The sequence below is a fragment of the Ornithorhynchus anatinus genome, chromosome 12 (assembly GCF_004115215.2).
Source record: "Ornithorhynchus anatinus isolate Pmale09 chromosome 12, mOrnAna1.pri.v4, whole genome shotgun sequence".
Lineage (NCBI taxonomy): Eukaryota > Metazoa > Chordata > Mammalia > Monotremata > Ornithorhynchidae > Ornithorhynchus > Ornithorhynchus anatinus.
The window spans coordinates 60,090,569-60,108,432 of NC_041739.1; the positions used below are offsets into that span (position 1 = coordinate 60,090,569).

Sequence of the window (17,864 nt, forward strand, 5' to 3'; positions counted from 1 at the left end):
CAATTTAATCACTTACTATGAAAATAAAATTACATGAAATAGCAGGGATGGTTTGTTTTCACAGGAAAAATTTTAAAAAACGCTAGAAATGTTCCCTAAATGCCTCTTCCATCCCAAAATATTCTCAGGACTCAATTCTGACCTCGGTTCCTCTGAGACTGTCTCCCCTCCCTCTATGGTCCCCACCCTCCATCCCCATCTGCCAAAGAATATGCAGCCCCCTCCTCCAACTAGAGCTCGGCCAGCCAGGAGAGGGATGACCGGCAGCACCCCCTGTCCTCTGCCTTGTCCACAGGCTCTGCTCAGAGACCCCGAAGCCAGGGTGTTGCGTGGTTCAGGTGCCATCCTCCTGCGATCTCGTCGCGCCCTTCGGAGAGAAGGAGAAGGTCATGTTGCCCCAGAGCTGAATGGTTCATGTTGTACCTGCCAGACCTCTGTGCATTTCCCCCTGCTCCTGGGGCCAGATGCCAGAACCCTCTGCTTCTCAATAACCTCACACACCCCTCACCCCCGATCCTCACTGCCCACTACCTGCAGGACAGGAGTCCCAGCAGCGAGGGGGTGCGGCTCACCGACACCGAGGTGGAGTTCACAGCAGTGCAGCTCTGCCAGGAGGGCTGCATGTGGAGAATAGACTACAGCAGGACACCCCAGGAGCTGCTGAGAGACACACTCCTAGCTCAGCTCTGCACTATGCCAATAACAATAATCATAATTGTGGTGTTTAATAAGCATAAGCACTCAGTATTGCCAAGCACTGTGCTGAGTGTTGGGGTTGATACAAAATAAACAGGCCCCACACAGTTCCTGTCCCATATGATCTAAGGAGGAGGGAGAACCGATATTGAATTCCTATTTCACGGAGGAAGAAACTGAGCCATAGAGAAGTGAAATGAATTGTCCTAGGTCACCCAGCTGGCAAGTGGTGGAGCTGGAATTAGAACCCAGATCCTCTGACTCCCAAGCCCGGGCTCTTTCCACTGGACCACGCTGCATCTCCTGGAAAGACTCCCATTTGAAAACCGGTCTCAGACATTACAATGGAGCATGGACAGACCAGGAGGGTGGGCAGCAAACGGTGAGAGGAGCTGCTCTCCATGGCCTGAGGGAATACCGAGGGGCAGCGTGGGCTACCTTTACATGTCCGCAGTGTAGCTGGAAGGAGTGTTGTCCTCAGAGGTCTGTCCCAACCACACACACATGCACAGACGGGCCCACCTCCCTGTCACCAGTGGCATCCCCGGCAACAGAGCACGACTGAATACACGTAGGTTTCACCCCACCCCCAGACGCACCTACTAAATCAGACATGGGGGGTTCAGGGGCTCCAGAGATGGTGGGAGACACTGTCAAACTGAAAGAGCAGGGAAGGCCTCGCCCACCATTGAGAATCGACATTTGCCCCTTGAACAGAGGCAGTCAGGCCCTGCCGTCACTAGCTGGCGGGTTTGTGGGGCTGTTGGTGCTGGGATTTGGGGGCGGTCTTTGGGCAGAGAGGGAGGAGAGAGCTTGTCTTGTCCTCTTCTCCTTCACTGCAAAAAAGAACTCCGATGACACCCACCTTGCCCGTTGCAGTGTGTACTGTCGGCCCGGGGGCGTCCGGCGGGAATGTGGATGATTCCTAATCGGTCACTGCTCAGGAACCTATAGCACAAGCACCCACCTGTTGATAGGGTATCACTGATCCTCCCTCCTGACAGGCCCTACCCTACTCTAGTCCCACAGCTGTGGCTCTGCCCTCCTTCAAAGCCTTACTGAAGGCACCTCTCTTCCAAGAGGCCGCCCCTTACTAAACTATCCTTTCTTCTCCCACTCCCTTCTTCGTCACCCTGACTTTCTCCCTGTATTTATCCCCCCTCTCAGCCCCACGGCACTTATGTACGTATCTGTGATTTATTTATTTCTATCCATGTCTGTCCCCCTCTCTAGACTATAAGCTCCTTGCGGACAGGCAATGTGTCTGTTTATTGTTACAGCGTACTCTCCCTAGAGCTTAGTACAGTGCTCTCCACCCAGTAAGCGCTCAATAAATATGATTGACTGGTTGTCTGGCTGACTACAAAGGACAGCTAGCTGCTGCAGGCCCCGGGGAGGACCAGTCCTGCCCAGGGACCGGGGTCAGGGAAGGGCAGGGATGGGGCCGGACCACATCCCCGCTCCACCAGGGGCCTGCAGGCTGCCCTTTGGCCAGGTTCCAACTGCTTAGTACAGGACACTGCATTCAGTAGGTGCTCAATACACTCCCCCTACCACCGTCACCGCTGCCGCCGGCACCACCACCCCTAAGCCGACTGACACAGGCCGGTGGGGGAGTCCCGTTGCCATCCGTCATCTCCTCTCCTCTGGAGGAGCCAGAGGGCTTCAGCGCCGTCTCCTGGGGCAACCTTCTGCCGTAGAAAGGAGGCTTGTGTCCAGGCAGACGTGTTCCTAGGGGAGAGGGGGCAGGGTTGGGAGGAAGTAGGCAGATTCAGGCAACAGCAGGCGGGAGCAGGATTCTTTGGTTTTCTTTTCACGAGCCTCTTGCTCACGGATGGAAGTGGGCAGCCCAGAACTGCCAGGAATCCCGCCTGGACTGGAGCAAGGCACAGAATTTGACAAGGTCCTGCACTTTATGGTATTTATTAAGTGCTACCTTTATGCCAAGTACTGCACTGAGCACTGGAGTGGATGCAGGATAATAAGGTCTGCCGCCGTCCCCATCCTCATGGGGCTCATAGTGTACGAGGGAAGGAGAGCAAGGATTTTACCTCCATTTTACAGACCGGAGGAAGCAGCGTGGCCTTGTGGAAAGAGAAAAGAGCATGGGCCTGCGAAGACAGAGAACCCGGGTCCTAATCTCGGCTCGGCAATTGCTTGCTGTGTTACCCAAGTCAAGTCACTTAGTTTCTCTTTGCCTCAGTTTCCTCAACTGTAAAGTGGGGATTAAATACTTGTTCTCCCTCCTATTTAGACTGTGAGCCCCATAAAAGACAGAACCTGTGTCCAAGCTGTTTGACTAGTATTTAACCCAGTGCTTAGAAGAGTGCTTGACACATAGAAAACTCTTGACAAATATCATGATCATGAGGCCCAGAGAGGTCAAGTGACTTGCCCGAGGCAGAGTTGGAACTAGAAACTGGATTCCTGACTTCCGGGCTCTCTGCACTAATAATAATGAAATTAATAATAATAAATGTGCTATTTGTTAAGTCTTACTATGTGCCAAGCACTGTGCTAAGTTCTGGGGAAGGTACAATATACGCAAATCAGGCACAGCGCCTTTCCCATATCGAGTTTAAGTCTTAGATGGAGGGAGAACAGGTTTGTAGCCACTATTTTACATTAGTGGAAACTGAGGCACAGAGCAGTTAAGTGACTTTCCCAAGGTCCCAGAGCGGGCAAGTCGTGGAACCAAAATTAGAATCCAGGTGCTCTGACTCTCTGGCCCCTGCTCTTTCTACTAGATCACACTGAATTTTCAAGCTATGCTATCCTCAGACCAGAATTTCCATGGAATGCCCTCCTGACAGCCTGAGCCCACCCTGTCCCCAGGTGGTGGTGCTGAGGGAAGGGGCCAGGACAGTGTGCTGCTGCAGGCTGCTATGTGAGAGATGGAGGAAGAGAATGGTAAACACTGGAAATGGTTTTGTGTGATCGAGCCACGGGCTCCCAAATGTCAGGCTGGTAGCGCTGGAGCAGGAAGGGTGAAAATACTGGACGCTGGCATGGTGGGACCAGGCGGGGCAGAGGGGCACATGACAGGGGACTGGTAAACAGGTCAGGTGTACGGATATCTGCCTCAGGGCATGATGGCCTGAGGATGGGGCATGGCTGGCACAGTCTGCCCAGATCTCTGCCCTGGAGTGTGGTCAAGGCTTTGTCCCATACCAGGGAGAGACATCATTTGTTGGCAAGAACTGCCAAACATCCTTGACTCCCCACTCTCCATCCTTGACTCCGCCAGTGACCCAGCACAAGTCATCCAACACCCCTGATTCTAGCCCAGCGACGCAGCCTGTTCCATCCAACACTCCTGACTCCAGCTCTCCAACCCTGACTCGCCCCCAGTGACCCAGCCCAGACCACCCAACACCCCTGACTGTCCCTCTGGTCTCTCATTACAGACTACTCATCTGTGAATTTATCCACACCCCTTTTGCACCCACCGCATTGCTCTCTGTAGGAACAGATTCCTCCTGCTTATCACGGGCTCAGGAAAGACATGGAGCCATCTTCAAACACCACTGGGTGCCCTCGTTCTGGAGCCGTGGAGTTTGGCACCGTGTTTGCCCTGACCTCCACTCTCCTGGTTTACCCAACTCCATCTGTCCTTGGCTTGCATCTCTCCAGCCTACAGCGTCATGACTCGCCTGCTGTGTGACTTTGGGCAAGTCACTCGACCTCTCTGGGCCTCATTTTTCTCTCCTGTAAAAGGTTGGTAAAAATATTGTTTTCCCTCCCTCTATGACTGTGAGTCTATGTGGGACAGGGACTATATCCGATCTGATTCTCACCCCTATCTCCGTGCTTAGTACAGTGCTTGGCTCTTAGTAAGAACTTGGTAAAAGTGCTCTTCCCGGTGTGTCTTGATGCAAAAAGTGCCCTACTTCCCCCAGCGTCTTGATACCCTGCCCTTGGTGCATAATAATCACGGTATTTGTTGAGCATACACCCCGAACTTGCTCAGGAATCCAGAGTGGCACAGCAGGGCCGATCTAACACAAAAAGAAGATTTTTGCCCCGGGGGCTTCCTAACGGTGCCTAGGACCCGATGCCCCCCACACTGCACAGTGCCAGCTTGTCTCCTTCCCGGCACCCCCGGGGCCCAGCTGTGCCCGCAGCCTTTTCCAAACAAACGTGCCTCACACCCTGTAACTCAGCTTTAATTAAGTCATTTTTCGCTACTTCTCGCTAAGAGAATGGATGGAAAGCTGTGAAACGGGCCATTTATCAACCTAGTACAATAAAGCCATCTTTAGAATAAGCATCCTCTCTTTGGAATTATTTTACTCTTCCCATCAGATCAAGATCTAGGGGCACCCTGGTGGGATTGAGGGCTCTCCAGCGCTGCTGGCCTGGACTTGCAAGATCCCACAGCTCGCGAGACTCCGAGACCTGGGCTGCAAGATGTGGCGCAAAATGGGGAGAAATGCAGGGTACACTGAACGTCAGGCTTTCCGGGAGCCCGGCCTCCCGGGCCAGCAGAGTTGGCCCAGTGGAGTCAGGGCCTCAATCCAACCACCAGCTCGGATCGGTGCTGCTTGGGAGGGAGGGATGGCTGGGCCGGGTCGGGTCACTTTTACTGGGAAGACAGTGTGGTCTAATGGAAGTGCGCCGGACTGGAGCTCAGGACTTGCTTCTAATCCCAGCTCTTCCACTGACCCTCCGGGCGACCCGGGGCAAGACACCTCTGAGACTCAAGTTCCCCTTCTGTAGTAAGGGGCACCCACCCCAAACTCTTGGCAGGTAGTGATGGACAGGCGCAGCAGACACTAAGTCCATCATCATCACGAAGCAAGAGAGGCATTATCACGAAGCAAGCGTCGTCAAGAGAAGCAACGCGGCTCGGTGGAAAGAGCCCGGGCTTGGGAATCAGAGGTCGAGGGTTCTAATCCCGGCTCTGCCACTTTCATTCATTCAGTAGTATTTATTGAGCTCTTACTATGTGCAGAGCATTGTACTGAGAGCTTGGAATGTACAATTCGGCAACAGAGACAATCCCTGCCCAATGACGGGCTTACTGTCTAATCGGGGGTGACAGACGGACAAAAACAAGACAACATCATCACGATAAATAGAATCAAGGAGATGTACACCTCATTAACAAAATAAATAGGGTAATAAAAATCTATATAAATGAGCGCAGTGCAGAGGGGAGGGGAAGGGAGAGGGGGAGGAGCAGAGGGAAAGGGGGCTTAGCTGAGGGGAGGTGTAGGGGGAGGGAGCTTGACAGCTGTGTGACTCTGGGCCAGTCACTTCACTTCTCTGTGCTTTCTCTGTGCCTCAGTCCCCTCGCCTGTAGAATGGGGATGAAGACTGTGAGCCCCACGTGGGACCACCTGATGACCTTGTATCTCCCCCAGCGCTTAGAACGGTGCTTGGCACATAGTAAGCGCTTACCCGAGAGCGACATTATTATCATCACGATGATCAGCGTGGGTATTCCGCGGGCCGGGGGCTTCCCGCTCGGTTTTTCTCGGCCCCCCGGGAGGCGGGAGGGGCGGGCAGGGCTCCCCGAGGGACGACGTTTGGGGGGGCTGGCGGGAGGGGGGCAGAGGAGCGGGACCCGCGCCTCCCTCCGTCCCCCATCCCGCCCCCCATCCCGTCCCCCCGCCACTCCATCCCTCCCTCCCTCCATCCCGCGGGCCCCTGCAAGCTCCCGTTTCCACGGGCACTGGTCCAGCCCCGGCGGGGGAGGGGACCGGCCGCGCTCGGTCTCCATGGAGACGGCGGCCCGGCAGCCGGCCCCGGCCGCGTGCTCGCTCCAGCAGCCCGGAAGAGCCCATTTACGGGATTGTTTTTCGAGCACTTTATTTTCCAAAGAGCCTTCGCAACGCTGATGTCATTTCTGCCCTCGCCAGTTTGGTAGGTACCCTGGTTGGTCTCTTGGAATTAATCCCACTTTAAAGCGGAGGTAGCCGGGCGGGCGGGGGGGGGGGGACGGGAGAGGTAAAAGGACTCGCCCCAAATCAGCCAGCAGGCCAGCAGGGGAGTAAGTCCCTGGCACCCTTTCTCCCGCTTCCCTCGGCACTTTCAGTCCCCCTGGGAGGGAGAAGAGAAGGGGGTCTGTGTGTGTATGGTGAGGAGGTGCACTCCCACCCTCCCCCCGAACCCATCCTCCCACCCTGCAGCCGCCAAGGGCAGACCTGGCCCGTGGAGTTGCACGTCCCTCGTCTGGAGTGACCGGGGGTGAGGTGCAGGGGCAAGGTGTCGCCACGGGCTGGGGTGAAAAGTCCTGGTTTCCAGCCGGCAAGCCATTTCTGGGAAAAGCAAAGCCTTTCCGTCTGTGGTAGCTGAAAAATCTTCAATCGGTGGTATTTACTGAGTGCCTATTGCGTGCAGAGCACTACTCTAAGCGCTGTACTCCTTCCCCTAGCGCAGGGAGCAACGCCATCCACGCTGCTGGACAGCAGTGCACTCTGCCCGGTGGTCAGGGCCCGTGCGGTTCGGCTGTGGGGCAGGTCACGGCTGGGGCTGGGCCCTTCAGATCTCGCCTCTCGTCGCAGATTAATCAGTCGGTTGTATTTACCGAGTACTTACCGGTTGCAGGGCTCACGGTACCGAGCGGTTGGGAGAGCACACGCAGATCACATGCCTGGAGCTGCCGGGGCGACGCATGCGTAAGGCCCAGGCCGGCTGACTGCTGAGTGGGAGTCCCCGGCCTTGCGGCCCCTACATCGACAAGTTCTTGCTCTCAGTCCCAATCCCGACTCTTCTGCCCGCCCGGCTCCCTCCCAGATCCTGTTCCCCTGCCCTTCCCACTCGGGAAATCCCTATTTCAGTCCCGGCGAGCTGCACGGTGCAGGAGAGGGGTGAGTCTGTGGAAGGTGGTGAAGAGCAGAGAGGAATTCGTAATGCGCTCTTGGGCTAGTTCACTCATTCATCAGTATTTCTTGACGGCCTTTTGGTGGCAGAGAGCTGTTCAGGGCGCTTCTCGCATTCAGAGAGCTGCCCTGGGTGTCGCTTGGCCGTAGAGCACTGAAATGGGCCCCTACTGTGGGGACGGCCTCTGCAATACATCAGACATACGGTTGTGGGATATTTCAAAAAAGAAAAATCCCCAGGAATGGGTGCATATACAGTGTTCAGCACATAGTAAGCGCTCAATAAATACTACTGAAGGAATGCTGGGGGTTTGGTGCCCACAGTAGGAGCTCAATAAATACCACTGATCAGTTTGGTGAGGATCAGTGCTCTGTGCGTCCAAGCCCATGGAGAAATTCTGGCCCACTCATTCCCCAGCACAGCGGCCTGCCATCGTGGAGAAATTCCAGGGTCTTGACCGCCCCCCACCCCCAGCACTGGCTGAGCCCCCTCCTCTATGTTTGGGACTTGGGGCAAAGTCCACTTTCTTCCCCTGACCCGACACCGTGCACCGACACCGTGTGCACCGAGAGAGGTAAGGGCCGGAGGGGTAGATTTGGGAATCATCCATGTAAAGCTGTTAATGGAAACAGTGGGAGTGAATGAGTTCTCTGAAGGAATGGATTCAGATGTAGATTAGATGGAGACCCAGAATTGAGCCTTGAGAGACTCCCACAGTTAGAAGATGGGAAGCAGAAGAGGAGCCTGCGAAAAAGACTGAGAAGCAGCGGTCTGAAAGACTGGAGGAGAGCCAGGAGAGGACACCGTCACTGAAGCCAAGGCTAGATAATATTTCCAGGAGAAGGGGGTGGTCCACAGTGTCAAAGGCAGCTGAGAGGTTGAGGATCAGGTTGGAGTAGAGGTCTTTTAGTTTGGCAAGAAGGTGGTCATTCGGTGAACTTAGTTTCCATGGAGTGAGTGAAGAGAAGGAACGTGGCCTGTTGGACAGAGTAAACATACAGTAAGCACTCAATAAATAAGATTGAATGAATGAATGAATGACGGAGCATGGGCCTGGGAGTCCGGGGATCTGGGTTCTAATCCCGGCTCTGCCACTTGCCTGCTGGGTGACCTTGGACAAGTCGCCTCACTTCTCTGTGCCTCAGTTACCTCATCAGTAAGATGGGGATTAAGGCTGTGAGCCCCCTGTGGGAAATGGATTGTGTCCAACTTGACAACCCAGTGCTTAGTACAGTACCAGGCACATAGTAAGTACATAACAAATACCATTCAAACCAAGTGAAGGGGGCAGAAGCCAGACTGAAGCACTTCTGAAATCACACCTCCTTTAGGAGGTTTCCCTTGATTACTTTCTAATCTCAGTTTATATACTCATTTATTCATTCAATTGTATTTACTGAGCGCTTACTGTATGCAGAGCACTGTACTAAGCTCTTGGAAAGTACAGGTCGGCAACAGATCATTAATAAAATAAATAGAATAATAAATATGTACAAATATACACAAGTGCTCTGGGAGGGGGGGAAGGGGGTAGAGCAGAGGGAGGGAATAGGGGCGATGGGGAGGGGAGAAGGAGCAGAGGGAAAGGGACGGCTCAGTCTGGGAAGGCCTCCTGGAGGTGAGCTCTCAGTAGCGCTTTGAAGGGGCAAAGAGAGCTAGTTTGGCAGATGTGAGGAGGGAGGGCATTCCAGGCCAGAGGTAGGACATGGGCCCGGGGTCTGACACTTCAGACCATCCATTTTCCCAAAGCATGTATTTTTACACTCTATCACTTCCAACAATTTGTAATTTATTTTAGTGTTTATCTCTCTTGCTAGATTGTAAACTCCTTGAGGGTGGGTTCTCCTAAGAGCTTAATAGAGTGTTCTGTACACAGTAGGCACTCAACACAATCAGCATTATTATTATCGTGCCCTTCATTGCATTGATTAAGCGCTTACCTTGTGCCAAACAGTAGATGCCCTTCATTTCGAAGATGACTCAGTGGATGCCGAGAACCCTCGATGAGTGTCTCTGAGAGAGAATTTCTTCCACATCTGTACAGTCGGTCTGGTTAAATGCTGCTGGTTTTCCAATCAATCAATCCCCTCCACATTTCCCAGTCTTTGGCCACAGGGAGTCTGTGAGTATGTATGTGGGCCGGGGCCAGTGGAGGAAGGGAGGGGCTGTGGCCACCGAAGAGGGGGTTGTAGCCAGTTTGGAGGGGGCGGTGAAGTGGAGACCGTGGCCGTGTCCATGTCAGGGGTAGAGGAACCTGGAACGAGAAATGTGGGAAGTATGCTGGGGAGAGACTGTCGTCAGGGTCGGGGGACTGTGTCCATGTGAAGGGGACCGTGGGGGGATGGATGGGGGTCAGGCCACGGAGACCCCTCTGAGGCCTGAACATGAGGCACCTCCTCCACTGACCGACCGAGCACTCCCACCTCTCCCCTCAACACCCGCCCACCTCCTCCCAGGCTGACCACGCATGCCCAGCTTGCCTTCCTCTCCCCTCCCCTCGATGCCCACCCATGTCCTCCACCGGTTGCACGCACCCACCCCTTCCCTCTACACCCACCCACCTCCTCATTTGCTGACCACACTCGCCTACCCACACCCAGCCCTGCCTTCCTCCTTCCACCCTTCCACACGAGCGCGCCTCCGGACCCATCTTCACCGTCCAACCTCTTATCGTGTGTGTGCCCTTCCTTTCGACATCAGCTCAATTCTTTCTAGGCTGGCCACGTGCTCCCGTCCATGCCCCCGCGGGCCACACGGCTTTGCCAGAGGCTTCCGACAGCCTTCCACACCTGGGAGCGGAGGGCAGAGTTGTGGAGAGGAAGGCGAAATGCCCAGACTGATGGTTTTTTCCCCAGATCCGGTTTGTTCTTAGCGCAGGTGTAGAGTGGCTGACTCAGGACTCCTTCCTGCGGCCCCCGAACAGTCAGTCAATCAACCAACTGACAGATCGGATTTTGGGAGCCAGGTCAGAAATCTGCAGCTGGTCAGGGGGACCAGGATGCTTGAGGGAACTGTGTGCTCTTGCCCAGGAGGGATCTGACACAAGTCCTCTGCCCGTAGGAGGCTCCCAGTACGGCGCTCTGTCCTACAGGAGACACCTACTACTGCACTGGGCCCAAAGCAGGAACCTAGTATAGAGCTCAGTCCAGTTCAGCTCTGGCGACGAAGAGTTGAAAGGACAGAAGTGATGAGGGTGTCTGCTCCACGTTAACCTTGAAACGGGTCTTCTCCCATCACTTCCTGGAAATTCAGAACTATTCCTTCCCACGTTTCTAGTTATCATCTCCTAGAGGGGCATGAAGGTGGGTGATGCTCTTTGGCCAAGGGGGCTTGGGATAAAGTGGGAGTCTGTCCGAGGCAGATGGGATCATTAAAGATCCAGGTACTAAGAAAATTTCCCTGGCTCATTCTGACTTTCTCAGAGGCAGTGGGGTCTAGTGCAGGGACTGTGGAGCTGGGAGTTGGGAAAACAGGGTTCCACTGGCCAGCTGTGGGCCCTCGGTCGGGTACATCACTTTTACCTCTCTGGGTCTCAGTTTCCTCATCTGCAAAATGGGGAGAATGAGACCTTTCCCCTTGTCTCCTAGGGACCCTCTGAAGAGAAAATGAGATAACTGAAGAGAAAGGACTTTGGGAACTTGAAAGTTCTGCACCGATACCAGGAATGTTCTAGGACATAACGTTGCCTTGCTTGTCTGGACTGTGAATCTGATGGAATATGCAAGGTCCCATGACTGGATGCCTGCTTTTCAGAGAGCTTCAGATGCAATTTCTAGCCTAATTCCCCTGGATTAATTAAATTGTTTCCCTGCCAGAATTTAGAATACTTTAATTCCCTTTCATAATGAAACCGTTCCAGGTACATTACTAAAGGGGCTGGGCTGGACTACCCCGGGGAAAGCACCCACGGGGAGGGAGTGTCCCCAGGGTTGGGCTGGGCTGCGGAGAGGGTAGGGGGAGTGTATCCTTGAGAAAGAGGGGAGAGGGAATGTGCCCATGGGGGGAAATCCATCTGTGGACAAAGGAGCATGCCCAAAGAAAGAAGGAAGGGGCCGCGGGGTGGAAGGATCATGCCTAGGGAGAATGGGAACGGCCATGGGTGAGGGAGTAGGCAAGAAGAGGAGGAGGTACCTGGCCGGGGGGGGGGGGGGCGGAGAGGGGAAGCACACCCACCGGGGAGGGAATGTAGTCTCACGGGTGATGTGCCCCTCCTTCCCAAAGTTTGTGGCGGATTAGTAGTACTTTAGTAGAGACCCAAGGGCTCGACCTGCCCCTCGGCTGAGAGGAGAAAGGGCGGTTGGAGGAGCAGGAAGAAGCAGGCCGGGCTTTCACTGAGAGAAGAGAGAATTTTCCTTGACACCTAGGGGAGGAGGAAGGAGAGAAGCAGGGTGGACAGCCTCCCAGTCCATCCCAAGTGACTCAGCCCTGGCCCAATTCCCGATAGTTGGCAAGGAGCTTGGTACGAGGTGGGGTCAGCCAGTTGTGCCCGCGTCAAACAGCCCCGGTATAGTGTTCTGCCTTCAGGAGGCATCCAGTATGGCACACGGTTACCGGACTGTGCCGAGTGATCTCACCGAGGACGGGTCCAAGATTGAGCTGTGAAAATCCAGGTTGGTAAGAAGGTGGGGATCTATCAAGGAATGCCTCCCGGAGGAGGTGGCTCTTCAGGAGGCTCTGAAAGTGGGGTGGAGTGATCTTAGGGACATGAAGGAGGGAGGAGGGTATGGGCAACGGGTCAGAGTCAGGAGAGTCCAAACAGGTTTGTGGGGGACAAGCAGAGGTGGTGAGCTTGGGTGTGTCAGGGATAGAGAGCGGATGGAATGGAGGGAGGGAAACTTGGTCGCTTCAAGTGTCCTGGGCTCTTCTGAGAGCCAGAACTCTGGGCCACTGTAGTGGACGGTGGGGTTGACCTGGGGCTGACCCGCACCAGCCTGACCCACGATCACTGCCGGCAGTCGGGCGGTCTCATTAGCATTCCCCGACACTCCCGCCTTCGGGCTCAATCACCATTCACATCCGTTCGCTAAAGGCACTGCTCATCGTCGACGTTGGGAGCCAATTTCTCTTTGCCCAGCAATTATTGCTAGTGAATATAGGGTTGGATCCGTGATTGCTTCCCTGATTCACTCTGCTTCCTCAAATTCATGCCAACAATGAGCTGCCGCAGCCACCCTAGAAACAAGGATCTTGGGACAAACCAGCCTATCCCCTTGCCCCTCCCAGACCCTCTGGTCTCCCATGGCTCTCCTGCACCGCCTCAGCTCTGCACAGAACTGGGGTGGCTGTCCAGTGCCCAAAGCCTGGGATGTTTCCCTTCTTGGGTCAAGATATTTTCTCATACAAAGGTGCACGGGCGTCCACAGGCATAGGGAAAAAGCTGTGAGACGAAGACAACCACACACACTCCATCGCTGCTGGTCCTAGGCCCAGACAGGCCTTGCATGCCCAACTCTGGCCCCCCAGAAACTAAAGGACCAAACTGCTGGGTGGCTTGGCCGGGCCGGGCCGGAGCAGGGCAAGGCAGGCAGAACTCGGGGAGTTGTAGTAGCCCGTAGTGCTGGGGTCAGCGGCAGGGCCCGAGGAACAGGTACTGTCCACATCACCACGGGCCCTCAAAAGTGTCACCCAGACTCCTAGGAAGCTCTGGACTCAGGGAGGAGCTGCCCCTGTGGTTGGCTGGGAGGATGTGAAAACCAAAGGCACAAAATCTGTGAGGGTGCCCATAGAGATGGGGTGGGGGCAGCCCAATGCCAACTGAGATCCACAGGGGAGCTGGTGGCCAGAAGGGTCTTGGTTGGCTTTGGCCCTGGGTCTCCTTTGTCCCCAGCCCCCACCTTGGCTTGAGACAGAAGACTGTGGTCCAAAGAGAGGGCCTAACTGTGGTCTCAAGGGGGCAGAGGCGAAGGGGTGGTCCACACTCCACGTGTGAGGGAAATGGCCCCCGTCAAAACCCCTTATTTCTTCCTTTGCTCCTGGAAGCCACTGTGGATTTTTGCTCGTATAGTTAGGAAGGCAGTGTGGCCTAATGGAAAGCACACAGGAGTGGGAGTCAGGAGACCCGAGTTCAAGCCTCAGCTCTTCCCCTGGCCCGCTGTGTGACCTGGAGCAAGTTGTTTTACTACTACCACTACTACTACTACTAATAATAATAATAATGATATTTGACATATGTGCCAAGCACTGTATTAAGCACTGGAGTAGATACAAGATAGTGAGATCGAGTACAGCCCTTGTCTTCCCTGGGACTCACAGCCTAAGCAGGCTGGAGAACAGGTATTTAAATCCCCATCTATATTTAATCTAATTTAAATTTTAATACCTGCATTTAACAGATATTTAATCCTCATTCCTGGAAATTGAGGAAATTGAGGTACAGAGAAGTTGAGTGACTTGTCCAAGGTCACACGCCAGGCAAGAGACAGAGCCAGAAATAGAACCAGGTCCCTGACTCCCAGGCCTGAGTTCTTTCCACTAGGCTACATTGCCTCACGCTACTTTATCTCTCTGGGCTTCAATTTCCTCTTCTTTTAAATGGGTTGAGATACCTGCTCTTCCTCTCCCTTACACTGTGAGCCCCATGAGACTGTGAGACACAGTCTGATCTGATTATCCTGGATCCGACTGGCACTCAGCACATAGTACGTGCCTCGTAAATAATGGAAGTAATTTAAGTGATGGGCCACACTCAGCCCCAAGTGACAAGGCGCGACAGCAACCCCCAGGACCCGGAAGGCAGTCAGCTCCCCAGCACGGAGGGGCCGGACATGTTTGGAGAATGGATGCGAGCAGGACATCCAGCAGGAAGCCTCCTGTCAGGCTTTAAGACTTCATGCAACCGTGGCCCCAGGATTCAAGCCACTGCCCATTGTGACCTAAAGTGTACGTCGGCAGGGTTGGAGGACCCAGAGAGGAGGAGGTCACAGCCCCTCCGGACTCTCCCCAGCACACAGAGCTGGACACAATAATTCCTTTCTTCACCTGGGGAGTGAAAGATTTGAAGGTTTATACCTCCATAAATACGCATGCAAGCACGCAGGCACACTACCACACACACACACACACGGACACCACCCCCGCAAGCAAACTTCCTAAGATACAGTGTTCTGAGCTCTTGTACTCACCAGTCAGCTGGAGGGGCAGGACATTCAGCAAGGCTGCCAGAGTGTGACTCAGCAGATGGAAGAAAAGAAGCCAGAGTTCTCTCGCAAATTTAAAGGCTCTGCCTCGCTTACTGATTGGTTCTCACTCCCTGCAGATTCTGAGGAATTTAGGCCCCTGGCCTCCGAGAGATGTAATTCTCAGACTGCAGGTGCTCCAAGAACAGGCTCCCTACTTGTCCCCCAGTTCCTTGGCCTCGGCTCTGCCTCCAAGGGAGGTTTGAACAGATTATGGCCCCGCCCAGCCCCCAGCCTCCATAGCCCCTCAACCTCCACAGCACTCTGCAGTATGTGCCTCTGGTTGTATCTGTTTCTGTGCATCTGGGTCTGCCTGAATCTTTGAGACTGCATCTTTGTCTGAGTCTCTGTGTGGCTGTGCATGTGCTGGGGACTGAGTATGAGCCTCTCTGGGAAAGTGAGGGTCTGCGTGTATCTGTGTCTGAGTGTGTCCGGGTCTGAAGGAGTGGTGATGTTGAGGGCGGGCCACTTCATCAAGAAGTGGTGAGAAGCAGAGTGGTCTAGTGGAAAGAACCCTGGCCCGGAAGCCACAGCACCTGCGTTCTAATCCTGACTCCGCCACTTGTCCGATGTGTGACCTTGGGCAAATCACTTAACTTCTCTGTGCCTGTTACCTCCACTGTAAAATGGGGAGAATGCCATTGTAAAATGGTGGGGCAGGGACTGTGTCCAACTTGATTATTTTGTTTCTTCACCAGTTCTTAGTACAGTATCTGGCACATAGTAAGTGCTTAAGAAATACCATTTTAAAAAAAAACCACCCCCCCCGGGGGGTTCACTAGTGAACCCAGCTCAGGGGTGGGTTCTCGATTGCATGAAATCTTAAAGCCTGGCAAGAGGATTCCTCCAGCTCCCTGGACAGCAGCTGCTGGATGTCCTGCTTGCATCCACAATTAATAGGCAATAGTCAACAAATTGACTATTGCCTTTCATTGAGCCCTAGTTCCGCTCTCCCCTGGAGTCCAGACCGGTGACTGCACGCTTCTCCCCACAGCTCCTACCCTCGGGCTGCCATTCCCAGATCAGCTGTGGTCCCTTACCACCTTGAGGAAGTCGACTGTACCTCTCTGTGGTCTGAAGAATGTTGCCCACTTTCATCTTCTTTTCTTCCCTCCTCGACTGTCATCTCCAAGAGTTCACTTTCCAAAGGCGTCATCCCCGCTGCTTTCTAACATGCTAATGTATCCCCTAGCCCCCCAAAACCCTCCCCCTGACCCCACTGCTCCCTCCAGTTATCGCCCAGTCTCCCTCCTACCATTTCTCTCCAAACTTCTCGAGAGAGTTGATTACACCCGCTGTCTACACTTCTTTTCGTCCAGTTGTCTCCTAGATGCCCTCCAATCTGGTTTCCGCCTACTTCATGGTCATCTGGCCACACGCCAGCCTTGTCACTCCCTCAAAAATACACTGCACCCATAATGCTGAGCTGCCAAAACACCCAGGACTAGACTTGGCCACTTCTTCCTCCCATTGCTCCTCCTCTGCCCGGTCAGGAACCCCTAGGCTGGTCTAGACCTCATCATTCCCTTCTCTGCCTGGTCGGGAACCCTCTGGGATACAGAATGGGGCAGGGGGCACTTCATGGGGCTCTGGGTAAGCCCAGGGTCTGGAAAAGCTGACCATGAGCAGTGTTTTCACCCCCTTCAAGAAACCTTCCCAGATGGCCCCTCCACCATCCTTCTCAGGGCATCTGATCAGCCACTGAGGCACCCATGCATTCTCCTATTCAGTTTTTATTGGCTTATTAGGTGCCAGAGAGAAAGCTCTGCCCAAGATAGGCACCCAGTACAGAGCTCTGCACACAGTGGTACTCAGAACAGTGGTCTGCACACAGCATCAATCAATGGTATTTACTGAAGGCTTGGGAGAGTACAACAGGACACAATTAGCAGAACCATCCCCTGCCCCTTACAAGCTTCCAGTCACAGAAGATGGCCAGAAGATGCTCAGGACAAGGCTCTGCAAGCCCCAGAAAAAGAGAAGCCAGCCAACTGGAAGTCGGGATTTGGGAGTGACCTGCAGCGGACAGGAGTCTCCGGGTGGGGTTGGATTGTTTGAATCCTGTTGGTTTTTCTTCTCCCTCTTCCAGAGCTCCCCCGTCTCCCCGTCCCCGGAGCTCATCGACGAAACTTGCATCATTCCACGCTTCTTGCGGGGGCGGGGGCGGTCCCACTCCCACCAGCTACGGCCATTTCAAGGAACGCTGAGGCGTTTCCATGGAGACCAGCGAGCGCCAGCCCCGAGACCACGTCTGGGCTCTTCTCCCCTCCGGTTTCTATGGTTGCGGGAGTTGGAGAGGAGACCAGAGGGGCCGAGGCCGGTGAGAAACGTAGTTGGGGACCGCCCCTGGGAAATCGAGAATCGCCAACTCCCTTCGCCTCCAAACCCTAAATAATTTGCTACAAGAGCAGAAACCTCTGGAATTTCCATCAGGAACCTTGGCTTCCACACAGGCAGATAGAGGCCCATTAGCATAATTTACAATCAAAATGCACAGGAGCACAAGAAATCCATCCCCACAGGGAGTTTTGCAGCCGGAAACACTGGCAGGTGCAGAGGGGTTTGGACAGAACCATAGACAAGTGTTTCCTAGTGGGTAGAGCACAGGCCTGGCAGTCAGAGGGACTTGGGTTCTAATCACAGCTCTGCCACTTGTCTGCTGTGTAACCTCGGGCAAGTCACTTCACTTCTCTGTACTTCAGTTACCTCTGTAAAATGGGGATTAAGACTGTGAGTCCCATGTGGGACATGGACTGGATCCAACCTGACTAGCTTGTAACTACCCCAGCACTTAGTACAGTGTCTGACACACAATAAGTGAGCTCGTTGTGGGCAGGGATAGCGTTTGTTTATTCTACTGTGCTCTCCCAAGTGCTCAGTACAGTGCTCCACACAGTAAGTGCTCAATAAACACGATTGAATGAATGAAAGTGCTGAACAAATACCATAAAAGAAAAAAAAAGTGTCCTGGTGCTCATGGGCAGGATCCCTGGGACCCCCAGCAGGGTTGGGGGAAGCGTGTTGGCAGCTAGGCACTAAGACTGGGGGGACAGGACCCTCAGGCCTGAGCACCTGGCATCCCTAAACACTGTCCAGGCTGAGAGGAGACGCTCACCAGAACCTCATGTTGCATTAATGTTAACGATCCACCCAGCTGGTTTTGAC

The 17,864-nt window shown here is 54.1% G+C and overlaps 3 long non-coding RNA genes across 4 annotated transcripts; 1 reads left to right on the forward strand and 2 right to left on the reverse strand.

Moving 5' to 3' along the window:
- Positions 1–207: 207 nt before the first annotated feature.
- On the reverse strand, positions 208–7,317 carry LOC103166678. Its single transcript, XR_484927.2, has 4 exons — positions 7,240–7,317; positions 2,297–2,427; positions 1,562–1,644; positions 208–367 (listed from the first exon to the last, which is right to left on the reverse strand). It is a non-coding gene; the product is annotated as an uncharacterized LOC103166678 (long non-coding RNA).
- On the forward strand, positions 6,394–11,344 carry LOC114815572. 2 transcript variants are annotated; one of them, XR_003763365.2, is made up of 4 exons: positions 6,394–6,564; positions 7,249–7,511; positions 9,479–9,646; positions 11,112–11,344. It is a non-coding gene; the product is annotated as an uncharacterized LOC114815572 (long non-coding RNA). The 2 variants fall into 2 exon arrangements; XR_003763364.2 differs by lacking the exon at positions 7,249–7,511 and having other exon boundaries at positions 6,406–6,564.
- LOC114815573 lies at positions 8,395–14,805 on the reverse strand. Its single transcript, XR_003763368.2, has 3 exons — positions 14,646–14,805; positions 9,465–9,778; positions 8,395–8,501 (listed from the first exon to the last, which is right to left on the reverse strand). It is a non-coding gene; the product is annotated as an uncharacterized LOC114815573 (long non-coding RNA).
- Positions 14,806–17,864: the final 3,059 nt, after the last annotated feature.